The sequence below is a fragment of the Protopterus annectens genome, chromosome 2.part0, assembly GCF_019279795.1.
Source record: "Protopterus annectens isolate FY-2018-M chromosome 2.part0, PAN1.0, whole genome shotgun sequence".
NCBI lineage: Eukaryota > Metazoa > Chordata > Ceratodontiformes > Protopteridae > Protopterus > Protopterus annectens.
This window is the reverse complement of record NC_056728.1, coordinates 1,089,444,211-1,089,458,736: the sequence shown is the minus strand read 5'-3', so window position 1 is coordinate 1,089,458,736 and position 14,526 is coordinate 1,089,444,211.

Below are 14,526 nucleotides of genomic sequence, written 5' to 3'. Positions count from 1 at the left end.
GCTGTCTGTGCTGCTTGTGTTACATGGTTGGTGTTAGCAGAGATATCCAGACATATGTACTGTTTTACACTGTGATGCATTATGCCATCATCTACTGACAGATATAATTATTTTCTCACAGTTATTTACTGGGAAATACAAGAAGAATGAAGCTGAGTTCAGTATTGTGGTCTTCAGCCTACACATTCTTGCACACTCCTGCCATTCTGGAGGGGTAGCTACAGACACCTGCTGATGGGCTTGTGTAAATGATCCAACACCTTGGTACTCTGGTGGCTGAGGATCCCCTACTTATACATATATTAACTTAACAGAATGGCCATATCTTGCTGTGACCATACGTCTCAGCTGTACAGATTCACCCAGGTTACCCAGAGGCAGGGCTGATATATCTGGTCAGTTCTCCTTCACATTGTGGTTTACTTGCAGGTTTGTAGCCACCCATTACTTGGTTTGTAGGCAGGGGTAGTATGGGCACACATCAGAGTTTCAGACTACACACACTCCATGACGTCCATGCTTCTACACCCCCCTCATTCTGTTATTCTATCCTCTTCCTAACATTATATGAGCGATATCTGAGAAGTATCCCTATAGTTGGCCCTTCATTCCAGTGCTGTTTATGGATTGGTCCACAGTTCATGCAGTAGGACATGGGGGGGCATGCTACTGGGGTTTGTCAACATGGCCTTGCATTTGTGTTCTGTTGACTGTGTTAGGTTGTTAGTTGGGACCCCATGAGATACCATACATTGGCACTATGGATGAGGCACAGGCCTTTGACAGAGGACTGTAGCCCATTTGGTAGTGATGCATGCCTTCTGTAGCAGGCCAGTGCATTCTGTCACTCCAACATTCCCAGGCTGTGAGCCAGTGGATTCCCCTGGGGTGACAGGGTAAGTGTCCAAGGTGTTAATAGCAATAGTTCCTATCCATATTGATCCATTGGTCTGAATGCAGGCAGGGTGCTGCTTACAGCTAGGGGTACACCTGCATAGGGCACCTCTTCAGCATGCTGCATTCTGTGGGTATTCCCATACAGAAGTGGGGTCATACTGTACTCATTCACAACTGCAAGGATATGACCTGTGATAAACCTGTGGCTGATGGTTGGGTGAGCTGAGTGCATGTGTGATATGGAAGCTACTTGCAGCTGACTCACAGATATACCTGGGACATTCACCTTATGCTGCCTTGTGCGGGGAAATAGGCAGTCTCTCATTACTTCATAACTGTTCCTTTTGCGGCCTGCCAGCAATTGGCCAGACTACATCAGTATTCCATACTACACAGACAACTAATGTGCTGCTAACCTGTTTGTACAATTCCAAAGTTGTGTGCAGTTGACAGTTACATTTTATGCACTCTGTCTAGGGTACTTCCACCTGTGTACTCTGTGTGTATGTATGGGCCCACATTCATGGCATATCCATCTTTCAGACAGTGACAGATATTGACATCTGGGCAGTGAGTATTGATGACTGCTGACATGGGTATTGCTGAGAAGCATTGTGGTTGGCACTGTAGTTGTCAGAACATGGCCCAGTCAGCCACAGTATTGCCCATAGGCCACGGAGACACAACCCTCCATGCCTACATGCTGACCGCTTCCAGACAATATTGAACACACAACAGCCTAACACACAGACCTCTACATGCAACAATCTATCCTGTAGATTGGGCCAGCTTGGGTAATCTGTGCTCCACTGATATTACTCCTCACACTTTCATGTTACTGCATTTCTATATAGGATTGTGGGGGGCACACCTGAAGACTTTAAACATTTGCTATGACTGTACTGGTATTTCAGGTACTCTGTTTGCTTCCATTTCATATTGTATTGTGAACCATCATGCAGACTGGAGGCATATCAGTAGAGTACAGATCTTAGGTTTTATTGACCTACATTTCAGTTTCAGACTTCTTACCCTTCAGAACTAACATACAACTGCCAGACCTGTTGTAGTCTGTCTTTGTAGGTCTGGAGTGGGGCTGTTCACCATTGCCATCAATAAGAGGCCTTAGCCCAGCCTTTCTTTATGGTCATCTACACCTGTCCTGCTGTCAGAGGCCCGTGGTGGGTATGTGATCCTCACTATCCTATGGACACACATTTGGCCCACCACATGTACTGCAGTGGGATTTGTCACCTTGTCTAGTACTGCCTAGTATGTTGACACCAGTATTTGTTATGGATTTCATGCTGCCCATATAGGTGTCCACTATCTACTGCCATCCTATTCAGCCACCCGATTCCCTTGCATGCTGGCATCCGTACCATAGAGACAACTATCAGAATATACTACTCCATTCAGTAATTGATAGGAAGAGTGACTTACCTTGTGGCTGGGCCAGTACTGAGGACGGTGCTGGAAGGCTGACTATGTCGGATGCACATAGTACACTCCCTATACATGGTAAAGCACAGGTAGTGTCATGTTTGGCATCCCTTTTACTGTATGTGTGAGTCAGAGAGAGGTGTCATTCCCTGGGTCCCTACCATGTCAGTATATGTGCTACGCGTTGCCTCTTTGCCAAGGCTTGGGCATACTGGGCATGCCTCCTTCTGCCTACATGGGCAGGTTCAGGTAGTTCCTCCTCTGAGTCACTCTGTGCCTGTAATGGCCTGTAATGGCCTTGGCAATGGTGGGGGCTGTGTGGCCTTGTCTCGTGCTGTTCTTGCTGAAGCTGTTTCCACAGGATCATATTGTGTAGCATTACACATACTATGAACATTTGTGTACATGTAGCTTGCAGTACTCTCCAGCTACATGTACATCTGTGTACATGTAGCTGGAGAGTACTGCAAGGCTACATGTACATTTGTGTACATGTAGCCTTGCAGTACTCTCAAGCTACATGTACACAAATGTTCATAGTATGTGTAATGTTACACAATATGATCCTGTGGAAACAGCTGCTGTTCCTGCTGCAGCTGTTTCCGCAGGATAATATTGTGTAGCATTACACATACTATGACCATTTGTGTACATGTAGCTGGAGAGTACTGCAAGGCTCCACCGGATATGTACAGGCAGCGGCACCATGACTTGAGCATCCCAAACACATGCTGTATTATGATTTTGGTTTGTGTGTGTGCCTCATTATGGAGTTCTTGTTCAGGTGTGTGTGCATTTCTGAGGGGTGTCATCAGCTACAGCTCCAGTGCGTAGCCAGCATCCCCCACAAGGTGACCATATGGGATGTCCCCATTGAGAAATGACTAGCACAGCTGTGTCATATGCCAGATATGGGAGTTGTGATAGCTTCCATGGCTGCTAGCACACACATTCAAGATAATGCCCTGAGCATGGTACATGACCTGGCAGATGATGGAGGGGAAGCCCTTGCGGTTTATGTACACCCTACCCCGTTCAGTGGGTGATGTGTATGTGCATGCAGTCTATAGCACCCACTACCTCAGGGTATTCTGCTATTTGGTGGAAGAGATGCATATTGCTGGTCAACGCCTCATGGGTGTTGAGGAAATATATGTGCTCGCCGGCATGTGCTGACATGGCATCCAGGAACTGGTGAAGTACCCTGGATGCCGATGCCTGTGAGATCCCCATGATATCCCCAGTTGCCTTTGGAAGGTACCTGTGGCTAGTATTCTTAAGCCTACACATACCTTGGTATCTACTGGGATGAGTTCTCGTCTGTTGTTTCTGTGTGTGAGGTGGGGCCGGCACAGCTCAACAGTTTGCTGTAGAATGTCCCTGTCCACCCTACAGTGCTCCACTATCTCCAGCTCATGTAGCCCTGGTAGGTTACCCTGGGTCTGTACACTCTTCTCCTCCTCCTCCTCACTGTGGGATGGTCATCAGCATTCACATCCTCACCAGCCTCAGCCTCTTGCACATATTGATATATGAGAGCGACAGCAGCCCCTAACATTTTGTTAGTTTTGTCAGGTAAAATTTCCCTGTCTGTGTACACCGGTAGTGTACAGTTTGTGGGAAAAAACAGACTGAAAGGTGTTTGCATAGTTTATAGTAGTGTGCTAGGCTGGGTTGCTGCCTGTGGAATTAGCTGATTCTGATACATTTCACCTGCCAGCTATGCTAATTCTCCTTGATTACCTTCCTACTGCTGTTTTCCCTTTTCATTGCCTTCCCATTTAAGCCCCGAGGCACGCTGCTCATACCCAGTGCTCAGATGTGAACAGAGCCGCAATTTCCGATTTTTTTTTTGTTTGTTTTGTTTAAAACCTGGAGCATGGCACACACACCCATTTAAGCAGGGAAAACAGTGCTCAACAATGTGAGACACACCCCCTTCCTTAGCTGTGCCAAGCTAAGGCCAAAAATGGGCCACAGAGCTCCAATAAGCTTACATCATGCATGCATAACACATCCCCTTATGAGGTCATCCACCTCTTATACTTATACAATGGTGTTGCTGCACCTACACGGTTGGGTGCAAGCTATCACTGAGAGGAAATCTGTGATTCGGTATCAATCCCCTCATTTGCATAAACCAGAATGCTAACTCATAGTTACCACACTCACACTGAGCCTTCCCTTTGCTACCACTATTCCCTGGTATTGTTGTCTTATACATGCCATTGACTATTATGGCAAAATGCTGATTTGGGTATAAAAGCTTATTTCCCCCTTTTTTTCTTATTTTCGTGGTGATCCCGTTTGCACATCGCTGCCCTATGCCTAGATGGCCAAGATCGGCCAAAAAAATAAATAAACTTGTGTTTTATAAAATTGCAGCAATTTTTCATGCCAATGGCCATATAGTTGGACATTGGCATGCCTACTACATTGAATACATGCTTTCCTTCGAGCTGTCATGCCCCCATTTTGTAATTTTTAGAAATGTATTCAGTTAGTAACCGAATACATTTCTGCAGGTTACACTATTCTTGCACAGACACCTGCCTGCTTCCTGGATCACTAATTCACCTCATTTGCATGTTTTTCACCAGTAAATGAGGTCATTAGCATATAGCAATGGTATCAGTGCAGGAATAGTGTAGGAGCGCTTGTACATGTCCCGGGAGCTCGATCCTGGATCGCTTGGTGGCCATTTTGCGTGCAGCAGCTCTTGCTCTATTCCTCCACTCTGTGGAGAGCTTACTGAATCCAGGGGATACAGTTTTATTTTCAAATTCAGAGTTTTTTAATTGTCCACAACAGTTTTAATAAATGTATTTGTCATAATGAATCAAGGAAAGCACTTTTCAATTTTACTTATAATAGCAATCTCCATCAAATGATAATATTTAACATTCTATCTATTAATGTCAATGGGTTGAATAACCTCATGAAAAGGAGTAGTGTCAACAAATATTTAATGCTACATAAAGCAGATTTTGCATTAATTCAGGAATCCCACTTAGTAACAGAAGATCTAAACAAATTAACCTTTAAAGATTAGAAGATTTTGGTAAGTTCAAACTACAATCACAAAAGAAGAGGTGACCAGATTTTATAAAGAAAATCAATGAGAATTCCAGAAATAGTTGACTCATACATAAGCAATCATGGTATGCTTGCTTTAGTCACAGTAAAACTGGATAAAAAGAGATACACTTTTGTAAACACCTACTGGATACCAGGTATTGGGACTAAAACTGTGAAAAAAACATTTAGACACTGTAACATTAAAGTCTAAAGGTGAGTTACTATTAGCGAGTGATTTTAATTGTATCTTGTCTTCCACTGATACCACAAGCTCTAAGCCCTTCAAGATGTCCCCTGTTGCCAAGCACTTGTACAAGTACATAAAAGACAGAAACATAATTGACATTGACAGTATAAAAATATTATCCTCCCTGAAGTATTCTCACTACTCTTACAGATTTGGCACACAGACCAACACAGACAAAGTCTTTCTAACAATTTCTTTACTGGCCAAAACTGATAATGTAATGCTGACATCATGCCCTATGTCTGACCACAATGCTATTACCTTCAATGTAACACTTAATACTGACCCCTTAAACTTCTGAAAAGACTACCTTCTTATCTAGTAACAGTGCAAGGATTTAAAGAATGGTTTCTAGATTAAATAAAGCTTTACCTAGATGTCAATAATAATGGATAGGTTTCAGATATTATCCTATGGGACACTTTAAACGTAATCTTACATGGTAAAGTCAAAAGTTGTTATATAAATAAAGGGAAAGAGTGGGATAAAAAACTGTTAGACATACAAAAAGAAATTGATGAGCTAAAACTAAAACTTACATCAAATGACAAATCTGCATTAGCTAACATATGTAAATGGAGCAAGGAATATCAGGATATCATGCAGCATAAACTATCAATAAATCTGGAAAAATCAGATTACAATCCTACTGAATTAATCCCAAGAGTATCCACAAGATTGCAATTAGATCTAATTATTTAAATGAAAAAGTCATATAAAAGAAATACTATACACTAGAAATGGTCAGACTATCAAAGTTATAGATCTAAAAATATCTTATTATGTTTTAAAAACCATTATGAGAATATTAATAATAATAACTCATTTACAAATGATAAAAGTATAGACAACTTTCCTGCTAATAATATTCAAAAGAAGCTTTTCAAACACAATATTAATAACATAGATAAATCCTTTTCCTTTAAAGAATTAAAGGAACAAATAAAAATTCTTAAGACAAAAAAAGGCACCAGGGCTGAATGGTCTAATTCTGGAATTTTACAAACTCTTAGCTGATAACATCTTGAAAATCTTACTCAGTGCATTCCAAGAAGTTAAAACTACAGCAAATATACCTCCCTCATGGAAATATTCTATCATCTCTCCCATCCTAAAACCAAACAAAGAGCACAACCTTTACACATCATACAGGCCAATTTCTTTGCTTAACATTGATTACAAGATATTCATGTATATCTTAGCAGATAGATTAAATAATATTCTTTCAATATTAATTCACGAAGACCAAACCGGGTTTATCAAAAACAGAAAGATACAAAATAATGTAATTAGATTACTGTCATTAATATATTTAACAAACAAGAAAAAAATGAGCTTTCTATTTTAAGCCTTGATACAGATAAAGCTTTTGACTCCATAAGTTGGCCATATCTGTTGAAAGCTCTGCAAAAATGCAATTTCTCCCCAAACTTTATAGGATTAATTAAAAAACTATATGAAAAGTCCACAGCCTATGTAAAGATTGGATCTTATCTTTCTAACCCATTTGAAATATTAAGAGGTACTAAACAGGGGCGCCCCCTCTCCCCATTACTCTTTGCCCTGGCTATTGAGCCTCTTATAAATTATGTTAGAAATAATAACGTCATTAAAGGAAATAAAGTGTCAGACAAAATATCCCCCAAGATATAACTGTTTGCTGATTACCTACTAATAACTACTAATGATATTGAAAATTCAGTAGACCACCTATTACATAATCTAGAGTTATTTGCAAACATCTCTGGTCTAAAATGCAATCACAACAAAATTCAGGCACTTCTAGTGAATAAAAAATATTACTATGAAACTTAGATCAAAAAGAGTCATAAAATGGGAGGGCGTGCATATTGAATATCTAGATATCTTTATTGAATCTAATTATAAAAAAATCACTCACATCTAATTACTAACAAATTATAAACTCAATTACTAGTCTAACAGGCAGTTGTAACAGACTCTTCTTCACATCTGAAGACAGACTAACTTTAATCAAAATGATATTGTTACCTAAAATCGTATTCATTGGCCAAGCTCTAATAATTCCCCCACCTGTCAAAATTAAACAGAAAATTAATAACTTATTACTCAACTTCCTTTGGTATCCCCCCAAAAAACAAGACTTCTATAGCACACCACAAGCTGAGATGAAGGAGGTATAGGGTTTCCAAACACTGATTTTTATTTAAATTCTGCATTTATTACCATAGTGTTGCTTTTGAATAATGCTTCTTTTACATCATGTTGAAAATTAATACATGAAACCTTACTTCTTAATAGTAATAGGACAATTGCTTGAACCATATACTCAAATACAAACATCCTTATATGAATTTTAAAAATATACATTTAAAGTGAAAGGTCAAAACTTGTTCTCACATCTCTTATAAACCAAATATTGTTGTTGTTTAAAAAGCTTATGTTTTCTAATCAATTCATTAAGAATTTATTGAAAATTATGTTTCCTATTGCTTACACAAATGAATGTTTGATATATTTTGATACTTAGAAAATGTCAGAATTTAAGAAGGGTGACCTATTATATTGGAATCAGTTTCTCTCAGCTAATAAAATAAGTTCTGCATACTATTTGTTCAGCAGATGTAGTTTACAAAATTACAATTGGCTGGACATCCAAACTTGTAAGGGTTTTATACATACTAAGCTCTTACCCTCATTAGAGGCATACAATAAGAGTAACTTAAAAATCTTGGATTTTATCTCAACAATTTTAATAGCTCACCCAAGAACACTTCATACATATCTGTTATTTATAAAATTCTCAGAAATGATTATAGCAAAACAGATGTTTCTTTTTCGAATTATTCAAGTGAAGGTAATAGACAAGTATTCTCAGAAAAAGATAAAAAAAACTTTGTTTACAGTCAGTGAAGGAATCCACATCTTCCCTGTTCTGGCATATATAAACATGGAAAATTTTACATAGATGTTTTTTTCATCCCACATAGACTAATAATAATGTACAAGAAAGATGAAATGAAATGCTGGAGATGTGGACACCCTGATGCTGACTGGATACATATGGTTGTTAATTGCAAAATGATTTTCCCATTTTGGTTAGACTTTAAATATCTTTGTAAAGCTCTGTGGAATGACAACTGTAAAATTTCCCTTATCCTTTTCAGTGTTCCTGTTCCTAAAGTCATTGCTAAAAATGAAACATTTTTACTATGGTCTATCCTCTGTATCGCAAGGAAAATTGTTACTAAAAATTGGAAACCCCAATCTACTCCTTTCTTTAAAGATGAGTTTATTCATTTTGTGAAATATATTTGTAAGAATGAGATTGCTGCTATAAAAGCAAGGACTAACAACACAACTCATCATTTAATTGCTTGGACAAAATTGTCTGATCTGTTAGGGAAATATTAAGTGTTCTTGTATGTATATTGCTTTTTTAGTTGTTATGGATATTGTATATAGTTTATTTGTTTTTTTCTTGTTACCATACTGCTAAGTTATTGTGTTATAAAATGAATAAAAACATTCTGAGGAAAAAAGAAATAGTTATGAGCTGTGTTGTTATTTGCATAATCACCACATCCAGGCACCCAAATGTGTGCAGTATAAGTATGGGAAAAGGCACTGTGTCATAGGGCAGCAACATCTGAACACGTTAAATCTTGTACTAATTGCTTGGAGATGCTGAATTTCAGGTTCTGTAAGGTAAGTGCTACTTTTCAGCTTTGTTTAAGTGATATTTTTTCAGCTTCACTTTTTAAAATGTTAAACTTGTTACTGTTAGCTGCTGTGATACTTAACTATATAAGGAACTAGCTTTGACATTATTTTTATGGGTTATTGGATGGGTGGAGTGACAGGGATACTACAAAGGCATGGCAGGGCAACCGTTGTGCTGAAGGATTGTTAATCCTAATGGGAAACACACACACCCATCAACAAATACTTAAGAGCATATGTAAATACATTCAGGCTGGCCTTGTACTATGACTTTGTATAAAACTGTCCTATGGAGTCTACAGACAGCAAGTGCGCAGAAGTCTTGTTAACAAGGATAGGAAACAGTCACATCACCTTGGGGAGTGAGAATATTACTACTGCCATACTAAGGGTGACATTTATTCAATAATATTATGTGGTTAACATTAGGCAAACTGTCTGAAAAGTCAAATATGACTGTCAGACACCAACGGTGTTCTAAGGGGTTTTCTGTGCCACTTTTCACCACCACGTTAATGCCACTGTTTTCCATGCCAGCAAAGTAATGGCTAAGAAGGTTAATAAATAGAAATTCACTGTTGAGTCTGCTGAAAGAAAAACTAATAAAACAAAATTTTGTGGTGGAAAGAATAAGGTGCTACTCTAGGCCCTGCCTCTCCATGACCAACAGCTGTTTTGACAGGGTGCTGCTGACTGGGCCTACTAGGAAAATATTTAGAAAGATCTGGTGGTGAACATTAATGCTGTCGGTGGCTAGGACCATAATTATGACATGGTCCACCATAGGGCCACTGAAATTACTCATACTATAGAAAAAGAGCTGTCCATCTGGCACAGGAACATAAGTCAATAGGTGTGGATCATTGGTTAAGCCACATCTTAAGGAGAAGGAGGAGTTTCTTTCTTCTGTCCTCTATCTGTGGCAATATTATCTCCATAAGGTCCCACAGTGTGGTGCTGGACACTGACACAGAGTGTCAACATACACCAAGAGTATCGACTGGAGAGGGTCCCAGGTACTTAGAGTGCTTACGCTGTAACAGCAGACATTATTCCTCGTATAGGTTCATATATTTATAGGTAAACGGTAGGCTAGCTGCCCTTGTGGGCCATTATAAGCCTAGCCAGTTTCCATTTTTGTGATCAAAATAACCTATCCCATTTGGTTATAGCTTGGCCTTACCCATCCCATGGATGATAATTATATATTACCCCTAATGAGAATAACTGGAATCATACAATAGATAATTTGAGGGGGCCCATGCATGGAATAAACCACTTAGGAGCTGCCCCTGTCCATTTGTAGTACAGGAGCAGTCCTGGGGTACATTTTCTGTTTCCCATTCATAGATCTAAGTTGCATTTGAATATAGACAGGGATAAACTTTGTTTTATGTGGTTGGGGAGTCTGTTTCACAGCAGAGGTATCCTCTGCAAGACATGCATTTCAATCCAAACCTTTCGGTTGATGTTGCAGAAGAGGTTTAGAACTCCAGACTGAGTATTTCTAATGCCATTTTACTTGCTGATGCTAAGTAAATGCATCAGTAATGAGTCAGGGGTCTATATTACCATGCTGAAAGATGTGTTCGCGGAACACATCTTAATCAACATTGCAATATTGACCCTTTAAAATCCCGAATGTCCGCTTCAGCAAATTTTTTCCCCAGGGGAAAAAATTGCTTGACTGTCATTGGGGATTTACCCTAACGTCCGCTTCAGCAAATTTCTTCCCCAGGAGAAAAAAATTGCTTGACTGTCATTGGGGATTTACCCTGTCCCCCACTGTAGTGCAATGTCAGAGTTGGTATATTTAGTTAGGGGGTATAGGGAGAAAGCCCCCCACTATGTAGGGTTTGAAAGCTTGTTTTTTTTTTTGTGTACGGCCAAGCGATTTTTTCCCCTGGGAAAAAAATTTGCTGAAGTGGCTGTTCGGGATTTTAATAGGTCGATATTTCCATGTCAATTAAGACATGTTTGGCAAACACATCTTTCTACATGGTAATATAGACCCATGAGTCAGGTAATGCCTTTGTTTACTCATTTCCATTCTGATAGAGAATAAATGGAGTAGACTAGTCATGTTTTTTTTTCATATTGTAATGTCTTGCTCTGAATCTGACAGTGGACCTGTTTATCATCCCAGATTGTGCCTTTCCCTCTTCGTGGATTTCTTTCTAGAGCAAAAATATTAGACTACTGTTAATAACTGAAGTCAGTGTAAGGAACAATTGATAAGAACAAAGTTTGAGGCATTCCAAGACTTTCCAGTGAATTCTACTCCTCTCTTCCTGACTTGTGTATAACAACAAAATAAGACTTTTTCTGCATATTTAAAGAAAATGAAATGAGATGAAACCACATTTTTTTTTTACAGTAGTAAGTTCCCAAGCCTCTCTACTTGGCTGTTCCTTAAGTGCACACGTTCTTTAACCAGTAGAAATACTCAAGTCATAAAGTCACCTTGCAATATAGAGTTATCTTCAGGCTCATTTAAAGAGTCTGGGTAATGTGTTCTGAGCTGAAGAAAGTAAAGGTAATAAACACTTACTCTACAGATTAAATGGAGTGAAATGGAGAAAATGTTCTGTATAAGGACTTGCAATGATTTCCTATATGATTCTCAAAAAAACATCAACAGAATCTTTAAGTAAATATTGTTACCTAAATTGATATGAAGAAACTACTCCTGCATTTCCAGTGTTAGTTAAAGCCTCTTCATTTATGAATAGCTTCCCCAACTATCCGAATCCCTCAGCTATTTAGTATTATGTGTGATTATACTAGGTGTAATAAGCTTGATTACATTACTTTATCAACTTTCAGAACTCTGGATGATTTCTGTGAATGATATAGGCAAGAATTAACTGGCTCAGTGAATAACATTAATCAAGAGGCATATCCAAGCACTCTTCAAAACACATCATTTTAGTATTTTAGTTAATTTTTTTTTTATCATGAGAGGTAATGTCCCAGTGAGCAATGCCTGTTCACAGTAGTAATGCCTGAATACATCATTGTTGTTAGAAGTCCCACTATTATGCAGACGTCTGTATCCTTTTTTATATAACGACAGTGTTAAATGAGTAAAATTCATGATATAAATAAGTAAAAATCATGTTTTCCTGTTCGTATACAATAACTTTTTGTAGGTTTGATAATTTGGTAACGTATTAACATTGTCCAGGTGCAATGTATCACTCCTTTCCCCACAAACATTATGATCTTGGCCTAATTATTAAGTTCTATCCTAGCCTGGTCTCGCAGTAGACAAAGTGTTAAGCTTTAATCATTTGTTGCTCTGTAATGTGTGGTGCTTATTTGGAGTGAGGGAGATCAGAGTGGCTGCTGCATCAGCATGTATTTTGGGGTAAACCATTGGAACTTCACTCCGTTTTACCGTTGCCTCCTTGGATTTATACGTTGAGGTTACAGAATTCATCAGCACATTTGAAGTAGGTAGCAGTACTAGTTATAAGCAATAAGAATGTGCTGTTACAGTCTTGGGTTGTCTGAGTGATTGATGTAGTTTGTGCATCCAAACAGAAGTAGCAAGTCTCTGCTGTCTAGAATTTGATTGATACAGTCTACAATATTATTCCTATGATATAAAAAGTAAGGGAAGGTATGTGGAGTATATAGACAGAGTGAAGAAGCAAATGGGGTTCGTGAAAGCACTTACTCAAATAAAGTATATTAAGTTGTATTGGCCGTGCTTTGGTACAGCTTCCTTTTTTGTTATATGCTAAATCACATACTTGAACATGCCATGTCCTTTCAAGCTCACTTGTTATGTGTGAGACACCATCCATGAAGCCTATTCCACCACTTTCTCCATGGATGGTGGCTATCATGGCCAAGGATGGCCAAGACAGCCATCATGCAGTTCTAGCACTTTGATATATACATGTTTTGTAGAAATGCCTATGCTCAGGATGGGATGTCTGGAGGGTCATGGCATTCCCGGCAGTGGCATGGCTGGTGACATCATTCACAGTCACACAACATGCTGACATCTAGTCAGGGCCATGGTATGACTAGTGCAACTCCTGGTAGAGCTAGCTTATTTGAACAGAAACACACATAAGATGCTCAACCCTCTGCTATGCATGCCCTTGACTTGTCCAGTAGATTGATCTGCAGTGCTGCAGCTACTGCTGAGATTGTGCCGCAGCAAACGCAGATGCTTTCACACCACCAAAATGTCCAATATATCACACACACACACACACACACACACACACACACACACACACACACACACACACACACACACACACATACACATCCAGTGATATACTGGCTCTTCACAAAGGCTTTTATGTTAATGCTTGCTTCCCACACACATACTAAAAGCCTCTATGAACACACAATTGTAGTGTAGGCTTTAATTGGCCTCAACACTCAGACATTTCACTCTGAAAGGCATTCACACGTGCTGCTCCCTCCCAGTTTGTGCAAATGATGATAACTGTGCCCTGCCATTTGTACATTGTTACTTAGGTTGCCTGTGCCTGATGCACAGTATGGCCAATCTATTCCTGATTATCACATTCTGATGTTTGGTGTGCATGTATCTATTTTAGTCTAGTGTACCTGCTCTGCTATAGGCTGAAGCTATGAACAAGCTGCTGCCTCTTTGCCCGTGCCACTACATACTGCACCCACCACTGTCTAGCCTGATAATTTACCTGCTGCTAACTTCTTTACTATCTCTTCATCTGGCTCAGCCTTCACTGACTGCTGGGAGCTGCTTCTCCTCCAATTGCACCACCTCACTCTGTACCGTAACTGTCTAGTATTATATTGTGTAACCTTGCACATACTGAAAATAGTTTTGCAACTACAGGACACCACTGAATGAATCCAGACAGATCATAGGTTCATAAGTATTTTCTAGGCTGGAATTTAGGCAAGTATATTATTGGGTTGGAGGGTAGCAAGAAAGTGATATTTATTAGGAAAGATAGAAACAGAAGTGCAGGCAGAAAGTAGGTCTGGAAGGAGTGGATGTGAAAGAGGTCACAGTAGGGGTGAAGGTAGAAGAGACTGAGTAGGAAAAGTGTGTGGGAACAATGATAAGATGTGAGGTGGTACTAGTACAATTGTTGGTGGGGGGAGTAGTGAGTGGAGTTTATGGAGGGCTAAGCAAGATTGAA